General features: G+C 44.3%; 1 long non-coding RNA gene across 1 annotated transcript; it reads left to right on the top strand.

The window, feature by feature from the left end:
- The first annotated feature begins 7,641 nt into the window (after positions 1 to 7,641).
- LOC148113614 (uncharacterized) lies at positions 7,642 to 8,704 on the top strand. The gene is made up of 2 exons (XR_015734304.1): positions 7,642 to 7,839; positions 8,356 to 8,704. It is a non-coding gene; the product is annotated as an uncharacterized LOC148113614 (long non-coding RNA).
- The last annotated feature ends 5,642 nt before the right edge of the window (positions 8,705 to 14,346 follow it).

Here is a 14,346-nt window from a genome sequence, read left to right as displayed (position 1 = left end):
AACCCGAATCTGAAAGGTCCGGGTTTTCCCTCAGTAAATCAAAAACCCCCAAACCATCCCTTCACTCCTCAGTCAATCGTATGGTCCTATCAACATCCGTCCCATCTCGACTCAGCACTCCAACCACTCCTTCTCCAGTTGCCAGATCGCTCTGACCTCAACCGACAGGAAGAATGCTATTATGTCTACAGTCAACCAGTGGTGGGTTGCTCCCGGTTCGCACCGGTTCTCGAGAACCGGTAGTAAAAATCTCTCATCATTCGGAGAACCAGAAGTAATTCCTGGCTGGCCATGCCCCCGAACCGGTTCCCCGGCTGCCATGTTCATCACCGCCATGTTCTTTGCACATGCACATCCTATTGCCTTGCAAGTCCAATGGAATGAGCATGCTCAAAGAACATGGCGACAACAGCAGATGCTTTTTGGCAGCCTGCGGAGAAAGTCGCTGGCAAAAAAGCCTTTTCGGAGGCTTTCTGGCCAGCCACTTTCCAGCAGTGGCGGCTGGCTGGGGGCTGCCAAAAACTCGGGTTAGCTTGCCTTCCCGACTCTGGACCAGCCGCCGTGGAAGGTAAGCAGCCGAAAAAAGAAGCGGTGGGGGGGAGGAAGGTAAGCAAGAGGGCCTGGCCACGGGGACCATCAGGAAGGCAGGCACGCATGTTGGGGCCGCTCGGCTAGCTAGCTCCCTTCCCCATGGCCCTACCATGCTTGCCTGCCTTGCAGCCTGGCCAGTGGGTGGGCGGGCAGCCCTTCAGGGAGACAGAGCCGCTGTGCTGGAGGTGAGAGGGGGAGGAGCAGCGGCGGTGCTGGGGGAGGGTGGCTGGATGTCTCTCTCTCTCTCTCTGTCTGTCACTCACACACACACACACACACACCCTGCCCTGTTTCCTCCACTTCCGCTTCTTTTGCATTGGCTTCTCGCCTCTCTTAAAGTTGATTGTGAAGAGCTGGAAGACATTTCCTTAGATCTCCCCCAAGTCATTGTGCAATGTCAGAGAACTAAGGAAGTTAGTCACAATCAACGTTAAGAAAGGTGAAAAGCCAATGCAAAAGAAGCGGCAGTGGAGGTGACAGGGCAGTGTGTGTGTGTGTGTGTGTGTGTGTGTGTGTGTGTGTGTGTTTATCCCTTTGCAAGGACTTGGAGGCAGCCCCTCTGAAGGAAAGAGGAGGTGGTGAAGCCCTGGCTGTCCCCGGGGAGAGGACCGCAGAAGGACAAACACACACACACACACACACACACACACACACACACACACACACAAACTCCTGTCGGCTCTGCTGCCACTTCTTTTGCATTGGCTTCTCACCTCTCTTAAAGTTGATTGTGAAGAGCTGGAAGAGTTTTCCTAAGATCTCTGATGCTCCAAGAATGACTTGGGGGAGGAAATGGCGCCTGGTTCCACTTCCGGGACAGGAGAGGCGAGGAGCAGCAGCTGCTGCAATGTTGGAGGCTCTTGGAAATGTTGGGGGGGGAGGGCGAGTGGGAAATGAATCTCTTCTTGGTCTTGGGGGAGAAGTTTGTCAAAATTCCACCCCTTTTTTACGTGCATCCACGTTAAGGGGGCTTTGTCCCTCTCTCCCCCTTTAGTCACTTCCCCACTCAATAACAGTGGTGAAATCCAAATATTTTTACTACCGGTTCTGTGGGTGTGGCTTGGTGGGTGTGGTGTGGTGTAGCTTGGTGGGTGTGGTGGGGGAACGATACTGCAAAATCTCCATTCTTACCCCACTCCAGGGGAAGGATACTGCAAGAGCCTTCTGCGCATATGCAGAGGGTAAAAAACCAGGATGTAATGACGTCCCAGTGGGTGAGCATAGCCTCCCGTTGCCGGCGCTACCAGTTCAGCGAGCTGGATAGAACCGGGCGGATTTCACCGCTGGGTTAGGGACCCCTGTTCTAAGTTAATGAACTAATCTATGACAAAGAGAAATTTAAGTGTGGTCACAGTTAAACATGATAAAGAATTTATACTAAATATTCTCCTCACTCATTTTCTTTTTCTTTTCACATTGTTCAGATGGAAAATCAAAAGCTCCCTCTGTCTACGTTCTTTTACCTCCAGTTTAACAACTGAATTTGAGGGACGTGGATATCATCAGAGCCCTCCTAAAAGGTTTCTTTCCACTTATGCAATGGCTCCAGAACAAGCAACTAATGAGCGAATCAGCATACGTCACAGGTCACCCATCTTAGAGTCTAAGGCAGGGCTGTCAAACTCAAGACCATGAGATGCTTAGATCTGGCCCGTGGGGCCGCCCTGGAAACAGCAAAAAAGCGGCTCATGCTGCCTCTGCCAGTGAAAACTGAGGTCAGAAGGGCCGCAGGTGGCCCTCCCAAGCTCCGTTTTCACCGGCAAAGGGATGCAGGAGGGCGTCGCAGCTGAAAACGGAGTTTGAAAGGGCCAGGGGCAGCACTCCCAAACTCCGTTTTTCCTGGCAGAGGGTTGCAGGAGGTCGTTGCAGCCAAAAATGGAGTTTGGGAGCTTGTTTTCACTAGGAGACCACTCAGGTGAGAAATAATGATGATGCCCGGACTATATTGGAATTTCTGACTTCCTCTGGCATCTCTATTCCTTAAGAGCTGCGGTGGCCAAATGGAAAAGATTTATACAGGCAATTGAAGCTATTTATTTTAAACAGACGGCAAAAGTAATGATAAATGGAAAATTGACTGATCCTATTGAAATAGAAAAAGGCACTAGGCAAGGATTTATTTTATTTATTTATTTATTTATTGAATTTGTATACCGCCCTACTCCCGAAGGACTCAGGGCGGTGAACAGCCAAATAAAATACATATAATACAAATGTTAAAAAACAGTTAAAATACAATTAAATAATTGGCCCGGAAAACAAAATTTAAAACACCCCAAATTCATAAGACAAATTTAAAATTTAAAAATTTTAAAAATTTTAAAAAACAATTTAAAAGAGAGGTTAGGCCAGGCCAGCCTGCTGGAAAAGAAATGTTTTGATGGCATGGCGGAAAGCGGGCAGGTCTGGGATCCTCCGTATCTCCGGGGGGAGCTCATTCCAGATGACGGGTGCCCTCACAGAGAAGGCTTTTCCCCTTGGGGCCGCCAGTCGACACTGTTTGGCTGATGGCACCCTGAGAAGCCCCGCTCTATGGGAGTGTACTGGTCGGTGAGAGGCTAGTGGTGGCAGAAGGCGGTCTCGTAGATACCCCGGTCCTAAGCTATGGAGCACTCTAAAGGTGGTAACCCAAACCTTGCAGTAGTCCAGGCGGGAAGTGACGAGGGCATGAGTGACCGTATTTAACGAGTCCCGATCCAGAAAGGGATGCAACTGGCGAATCAGGCGAATCTGATAAAACGCCCTCCTGGCCACAGCCGTCAAGTGCTCTTCTAAAGACAACTGTGAGACCAGGAGGACCCCCAGGTTGCGAGCCCTCTCCATGGGGGCCAACGACTCGCCCCCAATAGTCAGTGATGGCACCAACTGACTATATTGGGATGTCAGAAACCACAGCCACTCGGTCTTGGATGGGTTGAGCCTGAGTCTGAGTCAAGGATACCCACTGTATCCATTGTTGTTTATAATGACTTTAGAAGTTTTAAATAGACGCATGAAAATCTGAAAAGAAGAATATAAACTTCAAGCCTTTGCAGATGATTTGGTTTTTATCATTGAAGAACCATTAACAACAATAAATAAATTGATAGAAACTGTTGGAGAATTTGGGAAAGTAGCCGGCTTGAAAATTAATAAAGATAAAACGATAATGACTAGAAATATGTTGGAAAAGCAAGAAGAAGAACTGATGGAGATTTCAAAAGTGCAGGTTACAAACAAAGTAAAGGATTTGGGGATATATGTAACACCAAGGTGTAGTGCACTTAAAGAAAATAACTATAATAAACTTAAAAAAACAGATAGGGCAAGACTTGGTGAAATGGGGTAATTTGCAGTTATCTTTGATTGTTAGGATCTCAAGTATCAAGATGACTATTCCACCTAGAATTTTGTACCTATTTCAGACAATTCCTATCAAGCTTGGTAAGGAATTTTTTGTAGATTTAAATAAAATGATACTGAAATATATTTGGCAAGGAAAAAAGGTGAGAATAAAACTAAAACTGTTACAAGATGCCAACGCTAGGGGTGGTTTGGGTTTGCCTAATTTTGAATTGTATTATCAAGCAGCAAGTTTAATGTGGACTAAAGAAGGGATAACTTTGAGAAATACCAGTTTATTGAATTTGGAGGGACATGATTTATTGATGGGGTGGCACGCCTTTTTATGGTACAAAGGCACAAAAATACAAGGGTATTTTAGAAGACATCAGATACGTGAAGCTTTATGGTTGAATTGTGAGAAGGTCAAAAAATATCATTATTTGAAGATTCCAATCTGGGTATCTACAATTGAAGCTTTTTCATATTCAGTAATATTTAAAAGGGAACAAATTATTAGGTATAGTGAATTGTTGGATGAAAAGGGTGTACTCAAATTAAAGCAGGAAATAGAAGAGCAGGGATGTAAGATGGACTGATTTTCATATATGCAAATATTTTCTAGATATCGAGATCTCAAACAAGAAGGTTTTTATAATGTCTTGACTAATTTAGACAAGATTTTAATGGGCTCTGATGACCATATAATTAAAAAGCTGTATGGATATTTGTTAGAAGTAAAATTGGAAGAAGAACAAGTTAAAGAATCAATGATAGCATGGGGGAAAAAAAATTGTTATGGTATTGATTTAGAGAAATGGCAAAAATTGTGGTCACACAATTATAAAATGACAATGTCTACAGCATATAAGGAGAATTTGTATAAGATGTTTTACAGGTGGCATTTACCCCCAACAAGGATAGCCAGAAAGTTCCAGAATAAATCGGAGAAGTGTATTGTATGACTCTGGATCTTACCAGAGACATACAATAAAGAATTGCAATATTTAACTGTGAACCTTTTAACAGCAGCTAGAATTATATTTGCAAAAAATTAGAAAGGAGAAAGGACACCTACTGATGAAGAAATTATTAAGAAAATAGTGGACTGTGCTGAAATGAGTAAATTGACATTTGAAATAAGAGAGCAGGAAGATAAACAATATTATTTGATATGGGATTTATTTTATCAATGGATGGACAATAAAAAAATGGGGATAAATATAAAATATGTGGATGCTGAGAAAAATTAAGTGATTTTTTATATATATATATGAAAATAACCTTGGAATGTATAGTGATATTTTAAAGAGAGGAGGGAGCGCAAAAGGATGCAAACCGATCGATATAATGTCTGTAACCGTTTGGAATGATGATGTTTTTATGTTTTATTTTTGTTTTAAAATAAAAAAATGATTGGGGAAAAAAAAGAGCTGGAGTGGCGCAGTGGTTCGAGTGCCATACTGCAGCTTCTGGGAAGGTGAAAACAGCCTCCCCGTGCTCCGGAGGCCCTCTGGAGGCCAGAAATAGGCCCATTTCTGGCCTTCCTGAACTTCCAGTAGGCCCATTTTTTTGCCCTCCCTGAGCCTCTGCGCACGCCCTGCGCTTAGCTGCATCCAAAACAGGCCGTGTGGGGACTCCCTAGAGTGGCGTGGCAGGGTGGGTAGGGCAGGGGTTTTCCGAACTGCACAGAATCTTAGCCAGAGGTTCTCCCGAACCCCTGAGAACCCTCAGCAGCCCACCCCTGCACCCATCTCAGCAAATGAATCTGGGCAGATCAGCGTTCTGAGAATTCAACAAAATGGAGTTGATCATGTTTCTGTATGAATCCCACAGAAGGCCAATGGATTTAGCTGGGTAATGCACGGATACCCCAAATTAGCCTCAGTGCAGCCCTGTCTGTGAGAAAAGAATGGACATAGATGCATCTCCTCCAACCTGGTGAGCTTCAAGGTTCAGTGTAGATTTGAACCCATCACGTTCAAGGACAATGATCCTTTACTGTCTGCTCCGTGTCCACTTTCCTCTATTCTTACATGCCCTTCTCTGTAGGTTGCCCACTTAGCCTAAGAGCAAAATGTCAAAGTAATTGCAATACGTGTAATTGTAATTATTTATTGAAAAACGTCTCATCCTCCCAGTTCCAGTCACGTCCCTTGGCCAACCGCCTGTGACACACAGTTTCTCCATGGACCAATTACTCTGTTTCCCCAAAAATAAGACCATGTCTTATTTTTTTTTGAACCCTGAAATAAGTGCTTGGCCTTATTTTCGGGAAGGATGTCTTATTATTTTGGCGGCATGTGGAGCAAGATGGGGCTCCTCTTGATTTCCAGCTCTGTCTCCCTAACCCTAACCAGAGGAAATGGCAGGGACTGGCTGCACATGCATTTAAGAGGGCGTAATTTTGGGGAGGGCTTATTTTCAGGGAAGGCTTATTTTTTGAGGGGGGCTCATTTTAGCACATGCGCTCAAAAGCCCGATTGGGCTTATTATCAGGGGATGTCTTATTTTCGGGGAAACATAGTAATTGGGGCAAAACGACACAATTTTCTGCAGGTGTTATAATCTGTAATCAATTTCAATATCAAGGATACACATCCAATACAAAAAATCCAAAATGTTCTCAAAGGAGCATCTTAGTAAGCCATTTTAATATAAGGCTGCTACGATCAAAATCAAGTGATAATAAATGGAAGCGTCAAACTCAGGGACCGAACAAGAGAGACCATGTCAAGGAATACACGGACTTTGCCAAATAATTTATAGAAAGCCAAATGACAAATATAAAATAGAGGAAGGAAGGAAGGAAGGAAGGAAGGAAGGAAGGAAGGAAGGAAGGAAGGAAGGAAGGAAGGAGACACATTTGACAGTTAGAACAATTAATCAGTGGAACAACTTGCCTCCAGAGGTTGTGAATGCTCCAACACTGGAAGTTTTTAAGATGTGGATAACCATTTGTCTGAAGTGGTGTAGGGTTTCCAGCCTAAGCAGGGGGTTGGACTAGAAGACCTCCAAGGTCCCTTCCAACTCTGTTACTCTACTCTACTCTACTCTAAACTACTCTACTCTACTCTACTCTACTCTAAGTGGTCTGGGTTCTTAGGAAATTTCAGACTGGTTTCCACATTGTTGTTCGACATCCTCTTTCTGCTTTGGGGATTTCTCTTCCCTGGATACAGCCTACCAGTGATCTTTAGAAAGGTTACTGCAGATGAGTTCTCTACTTCTTCTTTTCACCTTTTTCTTTCATTAGCACACAATCCTTTTCTTTCAGTTCTTTAGCAGCTGAAATTCAAATTGTGAAATTCAAAAAATAATCCCTACTGGTTCTGTGGTTGTGGCTTGGTAGGTGTGGCTTGGTGGTGCTGGGGTCATGTGACTGGGTGGGTGTGGCCAACTTTGAAAAACGTTTTAAAACCATTTTTTAACTAAAAACAGTGAAAAAAGGTTCCAATAATCAGCTGTGACAATCAGAGGTGCCCGCAATCATCGGATTCTTTTTCTTTTTTTTAACCTTTTTAAAGAATTTTTTTTTACTACCGGTTCAAGTGAATATGTCGCCAACATTGATGTGGAATGTGGCCACTCAAGTCAATATTGTTCCGGGATCAACCTTAGTCGCATGGGATTGGAGGAGAACCAAATGAATAGGGCCAATGAGGAAAAAGAACCAACAGCATGTGACGCCAAGACTCTCTTCGGATTATGTTTAACTTCCTCCCTCCGAGTCAGCTTGCTCACTTCCTCCTCAAGCTCTGGACAGGTGCTTGGAAGCTCATTTCTTTCATCTTGCTGGAATTGTATAACTGCGCAAGGAGCCTTTGTGAGACTTCAGTCTGACTTTCACAATGGGGTCCATCATCTACTTTCTCCTGTTTGGGTTCGTCTTCCCTGGACACAGCATCCCTCGAAACCGTGTCCCAGGTGAGTTCTCCCCTCTTTCTTTGCACTTCCTTTGGTTGAGTATGGAGAATTTTTTCCTTAGGATTAGAGGTTTCTCAACAATGCTTTTTCTTTCATATATATATGTGTGTGTGTGTGTCTGTATATACCTCTGTCTGGTTGACGATCTTAACTGGGATATATATATTCGTATTTTTAGAATAGTTTGTTATATATATATATATATATATATATATATATATATATATATATATATATATATATGTAGGTCTTTGGTTATTCGGGTCTTCTCCCACGTAAAATTGGAAGTGTCTTGGCGACGTTTCGACAAAGTCTCATTCGTCATCTTCAGGCTGGTGTTCTCGGCTTCGTGCTTCCAGGACATATATATATATATACATATATATATATATATGTATATGTATATATATATGTATATACATATACACACACACACACACACATCTAAAAAGGTAAAAAGATACATCTAAAAATGTGACTTTATCTCTTTTTTTTTCTTTCCTTGTTTTTACAAAGAAAAGAGCATGGCACCCATCGTCCACGTCTACCGTTCCATCCCTGGCAATTTGCTTATCATCAAGTGCTTCATCAGTGGCTTTCTCCCAATCAGATCAATATTCAGTGGCCAGGCTGTTCCAGAAAATGAATACGTGGGGAACGTGTATACCTGTAAACTTGTCCACGAGGGCCTTGAAAGGAAGTGAACCCAGAAGAGCATAGAGAAAACTTCGGGTAAATGTTGAAGACTCAAAATATCCATTGTCCTTCTAGATTCGTCTCTCACGGTGTTGGATCCCAATCTTTGTAAATAGTTTACATGCTAACATGTTTGGCTTCTGGCTTAATAAAAGCAAACCAACTCAAAGGTCTCTTGGGTTATGCCCTTATTTTCTCTCTCTCTCTTCAATGAAATTGGGGACTGAGCAAAGTTGAGGGATGAATTCTGGAATGAAGAGAGAAAGGGTTAATTTCTCCGGACGTTAGAACAAAGGCTCAAGGTTGATGCTGGAGAAAAAGGGGTTTCACTCTTCCCTCATCAGTATCAATTTGAGAGCCAAAGTCTTGGGTCCATGTATTAGTACTAAATAAAGGAAAAGGTTCCCCTCCCACATATGTGCTAGTTGTTCACAACTCTGGGGGCAGTGCTCATCTCTGTTTCAAAGCCGAAGAGCCAGTGCTGTCCGAAGATGTCTCCGTGGTCATGTGGCTAGCATGACTCAATGCCAAAGGCGCAAGTAATACTTTTAGCTTCCCACCAAAGGTGGTCCCTATTTTTCTATTTGTATTTTTTACGTGCTTTCGAACTGCTAGGTTGGCAGAAGCTGGGACAATTAATGGGAGGTCACCCCATTACACGGCACTAGGGATTATATATATCTGTATCTATCTATCTATCTATCTATCTATCTATCTATCATCTATAAATTTTATGTTTTCGTAGATTTTCACGGGTAAAAAGAGGTTGTAGAAAAAAAATTCTTTAAAAGTCTTTCTGATGATCCCAGCTGAGCCATGCGATCATCAGAGGCTTTTTTTTTTTACTTTTAAAAGCATTTTTTCGGCGAAAGAAGTTGTAGGAAAAATGCTTTTAAAAGTAAAAAAAAAAGCCTCTGATGATTGTGTGACTCAGCTGGGCATTGGGGGGGGGTAGGGTGGCACAAGGATTTTTGCTACCGGTTCTCCGAACCACCCTCCACCATATGTATGTATGTATGTATGTATGTATTTCTCTTTAGCCAGGTTCTTCGTACGTAAACCAAGATTTTTATGCAGCCCTAGTTCAGTGAAATCACAATCCACTAGTTTATAGGCTTTTTTTTTTTTTTGTGGCAGCCAGCAAACACTCTGCTGCCCATTGTGAGACTAAGGAGACTAAGATAGATCTATTTTGGACCCCAACTCCAAGTAAAGATCCGGCGGAAGCAAGCATTTTCCAAAGTTGTCTTTACTAGAATAGATAAACTGGCACATCTGAGAAAACCCGAATCTGAAAGAGCCAGGTTTTCTCTCAGTACATCAAAAAACCCCAAAACCATCCCCTCACTCCTCAGTCGATCACATGCTCCAATCAACATCCGTCCCATCTCGACTCAGCACTCCAACCACTCCTTCTCCAGATGCCGGATTGCCCTGACCTTGACTGACAGGAAGAATGCTATTATGTCTACAGTCAACCCCTCTACTAAATCCCGCCTCCTACTTTCCCACACATGAGAAGGTGGCAGCCTGGAAGCTTTCGGCCTAATATGGCTTCCAAAGCTGACAGGCAACTCCCCCTGCAGAAAAAACCACATCCTGAAAAATAAAGCAGACAAAACACAAAAGAAGGAGTTGACACCTTAACCCACTCTCCCCCTCCCTCAGGGGGACCTTTCGGTTTCTCAAGAAATTTATCATGAAATTGCTTCATTAGCGTATCAGCATTCACATCCCAACTTTCCACTCAAGTAGCTTCAGATAATGGGTACCCTTTCCAGTGTACCAAATATTGTAAGCAACCTGTGTAGAGTCTAGAGTCAAGGATCTTCGTAACTTCATAATGAGTCTCCCCTTGCACTACTAAAGGAGGGGGGGAGCAGCTAGTAAGAGCCTTAAGTTAGATTCTTTTGCTGGTTTCAATAAGCTACTGTGAAAAACTGGGTGCACTTTCCCTAATATGCGAGGGAGGCTAAGTTGGACAGTCATTGGGTTAATCACTTTCACTATAAAGAAGGGACTTATGAATTTAGGTCCAAACTTCTTGCTAGGTAATCTCAATCTTAGGTAGGAGAGCCCATCGCACCTCCAAAGCCTCTTTCTCCCATACCGCCCATCTACGCTCAGTGTCCATTAACTTCCTCAACACATAAGCACACGGCATTAGATTGTTTTGGATGTTCCTTTGCAGTAGAACAGCAGCCACCGCCATATCACTCACGTCCGCCTGAACCACAAATGGCTTATTTGGGTCGGGGTGCTGTAGGATCGGCTTCACAGCAAATAGGCGTTTTAACTGATCAAAGGATTTTTGACAGCCCATTGTCCAAGCTAAGATTTGGTTAGGTTTTTGCTTGGTGGGAGATGGACCGGTTTTTAGCAATTCTGTCAAAGAGAGAGCAACCTCAGCGATGGAAGGGATGAATTGTCTGTAAAAGTTTGCAAACCCCAGAAAGCTTTGAAGCTGCTTACGGTTTCATGGGGGTTGCCAGTCCAACATTGCCTTCAACTTCCCTGGGTCCATTTCAATTCCTTGATTCAAGACCCTGTATCCCAGGTAGTCCAAGGACTCCTTATGGAACTCACATTTGAAAAACTTCACATAAAGCTTGGCCGCTAGGAGCTTTTACAGCAATTGTCTGACCAATTTGACATGCTCTTCCATACTTTCACTGAATATAAGGATGTCATCAAGGTAAACAAGGATCCCCTTTATACAGGTGCTCATGCAAAATTTCGTTGATCAGTTGCATGAAGACTGCAGGGGCCCCTTGGAGTCCAAAAGGCATGACCTGGAATTGGAAACTGCCCAGGGGGCAGTTAAAAGCAGTCTTCCATTCATCTCCCTCCCTTATGCAAACTTGGTAGTAGGCTTCCCTTAGATCCAGCTTGGTGAAAATCTTGCCTTTTGACAAGTGGTTGAGCAAGTCTTTCATTAGTGGTAGGGGGTAGGTATTTTCTATGGGGGGCGTGATTTAGTCAGCTTCCTGCACCACAGCAGGGGGTGCTTTTGCCCTCCCTGGGCTCCAGAGGCTTTCCCCGAGCCTCTGGGAGGTGAAAACAGCCTCCCCAGGCTCTGGGGGCCCTCTGGAGGCTGGAAACAGGCCCATTTCCAGCCTTCCTGAACTTCCGGTAGGCCCATTTTTTGCCCTCGCTGAGCCTCTGCGCACGCCCTGCGTTTACTTGCATCCAAAACGGGCTGTGTGGGGACTCCTGGGAGGGGCAGGGCAGGGTGGGCAGGACGGGGAATTTGGGGGTTCTCTGTACTGCACAGAATCTTAGCTAGAGGTTCTCCTGAACCCCTGCAAACCCCCAGCAGCCCACCCCTGCACCCATCTCAGCAAATGAATCTGTGCAGGTCACCGTTGTGAGATTCCAACAAAATGGAGTTGATCATGTTTCTGTATGAATCCCACAGAAGGCCAATGGATTTAGCTGGGTTATGCACGGATACCCCAAATTAGCCTCAGTGCAGCCCTGATGCATCTCCTCCAACCTGGTGAGCTTCAGGATTCAGTGTAGATTTGAACCCATCACGTTCAAGGACAATGACCCTTTACTGTCTGCTCCGTATCCACTTTCCTCTATTCTTAAATTTTTTTTTATTTTATTTTTTTAATTTGATTTATATGCCGCCCTTCTCCGGAGACTCAGGGCGGCTTACAATGCGTTAAGCAATAGCCTTCATACATTTGTATATTTATACAAAGTCAGCTTATTGCCCTCACAAACTGGGTCCTCAATTTACCTACCTTAGAAAGGATGGAAGGCTGAGTCAACCTTGAGCCTGGTGAGATTCGAACTTACAGTAATTGCAGACAGCTGGTGTTAATCACAATGCTGTCAGTCTGCTGAGCTACCAGGCCATTCTCTGTAGGTTGCCCACTTAGCCTAAGAGCAAAAAGTCATAGTAGTTGCAATACATGTAATTGTAATTATTTATTGAAAAATGTCCCATCGTCCCAGATCCAGTCACGTCCCTTGGCCAACCGCCTGTGAGACACAGTTTCTCCATGGACCAATTACCATGTTTCCCCAAAAATAAGACCCTGTCTTATTTATTTTTTTAACCCTGTAAGCACTTGGCCTTATTTTCGGAAAGGTCTTATTATTTTGGAGTGCATGGAGCAAGACGGGGCTCCTCTTGCCATCTTATCTTATCTGATTTCCAGCTCTGTCTCCCTAATCCTAACCAGAGGAAATGGCAGGGACCAGCTGTGCATGAAATATTTTTGGGGAAGGCTTATTTTGAGTGAGGCTTATTTTAGCCCATGCGCTCAAAAACCCAATTGGGCTTATTATCAGGGGATGTTTTATTTTCAGGGAAACACAGTCATTGGGGCAAAATGACACAATTTTCTGCAGCTGTATAATCTGTAATCAATTTCAATATCAAGGACACACATCTAATCCAAAAAAGCCAAAATGTTCTCAAAGGAGCATCTTATTAAGCCGTTATACTATAAGGCTGCTATGATCAAAATCAAGTGATAATAAATGGAAGCGTCAAACTCAGGGACCGAACAAAGAGAGACCATGTCAAGGAATACACCAACTTTGTCAAATAATTTAAAGAAAGCCAAATGGCTAATATAAAATAGAGGGAGGGAGGGAGGGAGGGAGGGAGGGAGGGAGGGAGGGAGGGAGGAAGGAAGGAAGGAAGGAAGGAAGGAAGGAAGGAAGGAAGGAAGGATGTGTTGTCACCTAGGCTCAATTTGTCATTACAGGACACAATTCGTCTCAAACAAAACTATTTTATTATAACAACTGAGAATTATTTCATTCCCAGCTTAGTCCAAATTATTTCCAAAACAAGTCCTTCAGAAAAAGTCCTTCAGGCTTATCAGAAACCTTTATCTTCTTTGGCACCCTATCAAGGCCTTTCTTGGCAAAGCCCCATGAAGTTCAGAAACAAGAGATGCCAACTGAAACAGCTGTAGCAATGTTGCTTTCCTACAAAGAGCCCAAGAGCCTTTGCTGCTCTTTTAAGCCTTCTCGGAGGGGCCAATCATCTCCTGGCCTTACTCCCGAGTCATCCTTTTTGCTTTAGCTGCTCTTGCCTTCTGGCAGCTCTGCGCATGCGTGCACTAGGAATAGGCTCCTCCTGTTCCTCTGCCTCTCTGCTGTCTGACTCTGGAGGCTCTGGAGTCCGCACATCACTCCCAGATGGCCCTGGCCCCATCTCTGCCTCTGACACAGAGCTCTCATCCAAGCCTTCCCCAGACTCTAGGACTGGCCCATGTTCCTTGCCAGCCTCCTCACTGTCTGACTCTGCTGCCAGTTCCGCAGGCTGCTGGCAGACCACAACACCTTAACTGAGCACATGTATTCATCAGGATGTTTTATTCTTGGGATGAACAAGGTTTTGCCTTACTGTATTCTTGGGTTTAAAGTGTGCATGTATGTCGTCTTGGTTGAAAACCCTCCTGAGCTTTTCAGATATTCCTGCAACATATGAAAAGTCATATGCGGATCTGGCAGCGGAGTCCGACAGCGATGAGGCTGAGGGGGGTGATGTGCCCCCACTATGTCCCATTTTCACTCCCAGAAGGCTTCAGGGAGGCCTTCTAGGCCTAAAATGGGGTGCGGGGGGGGGGGGCGCCGTGTCCCTCCTGTGGTCCATTTTTGCTCCCAGGGGGGTGCAGGAATCCGAGTGCTGCCTGTCACACCCCCTGACCACACCCACCATGGCCACGCCCACCCAGCCAGTCATTAAGGCAGAGAACCGGTTGTTAAATGATTTGAATCCCACCACTGGCTCAGCCACCCATGTTTCCTTCTTTGCGTGCATAAAGGAAAACGAGTACACCA

The sequence above is a fragment of the Pantherophis guttatus genome, chromosome 4 (genome assembly GCF_059756535.1).
Source record: "Pantherophis guttatus breed Tessera chromosome 4, ASM5975653v1, whole genome shotgun sequence".
In the NCBI taxonomy this organism is placed as follows: Eukaryota; Metazoa; Chordata; class Lepidosauria; order Squamata; family Colubridae; genus Pantherophis; species Pantherophis guttatus.
The sequence above is the reverse complement of the archived record's forward strand: the minus strand, read 5'-3'. Positions and strand labels throughout refer to the sequence as shown.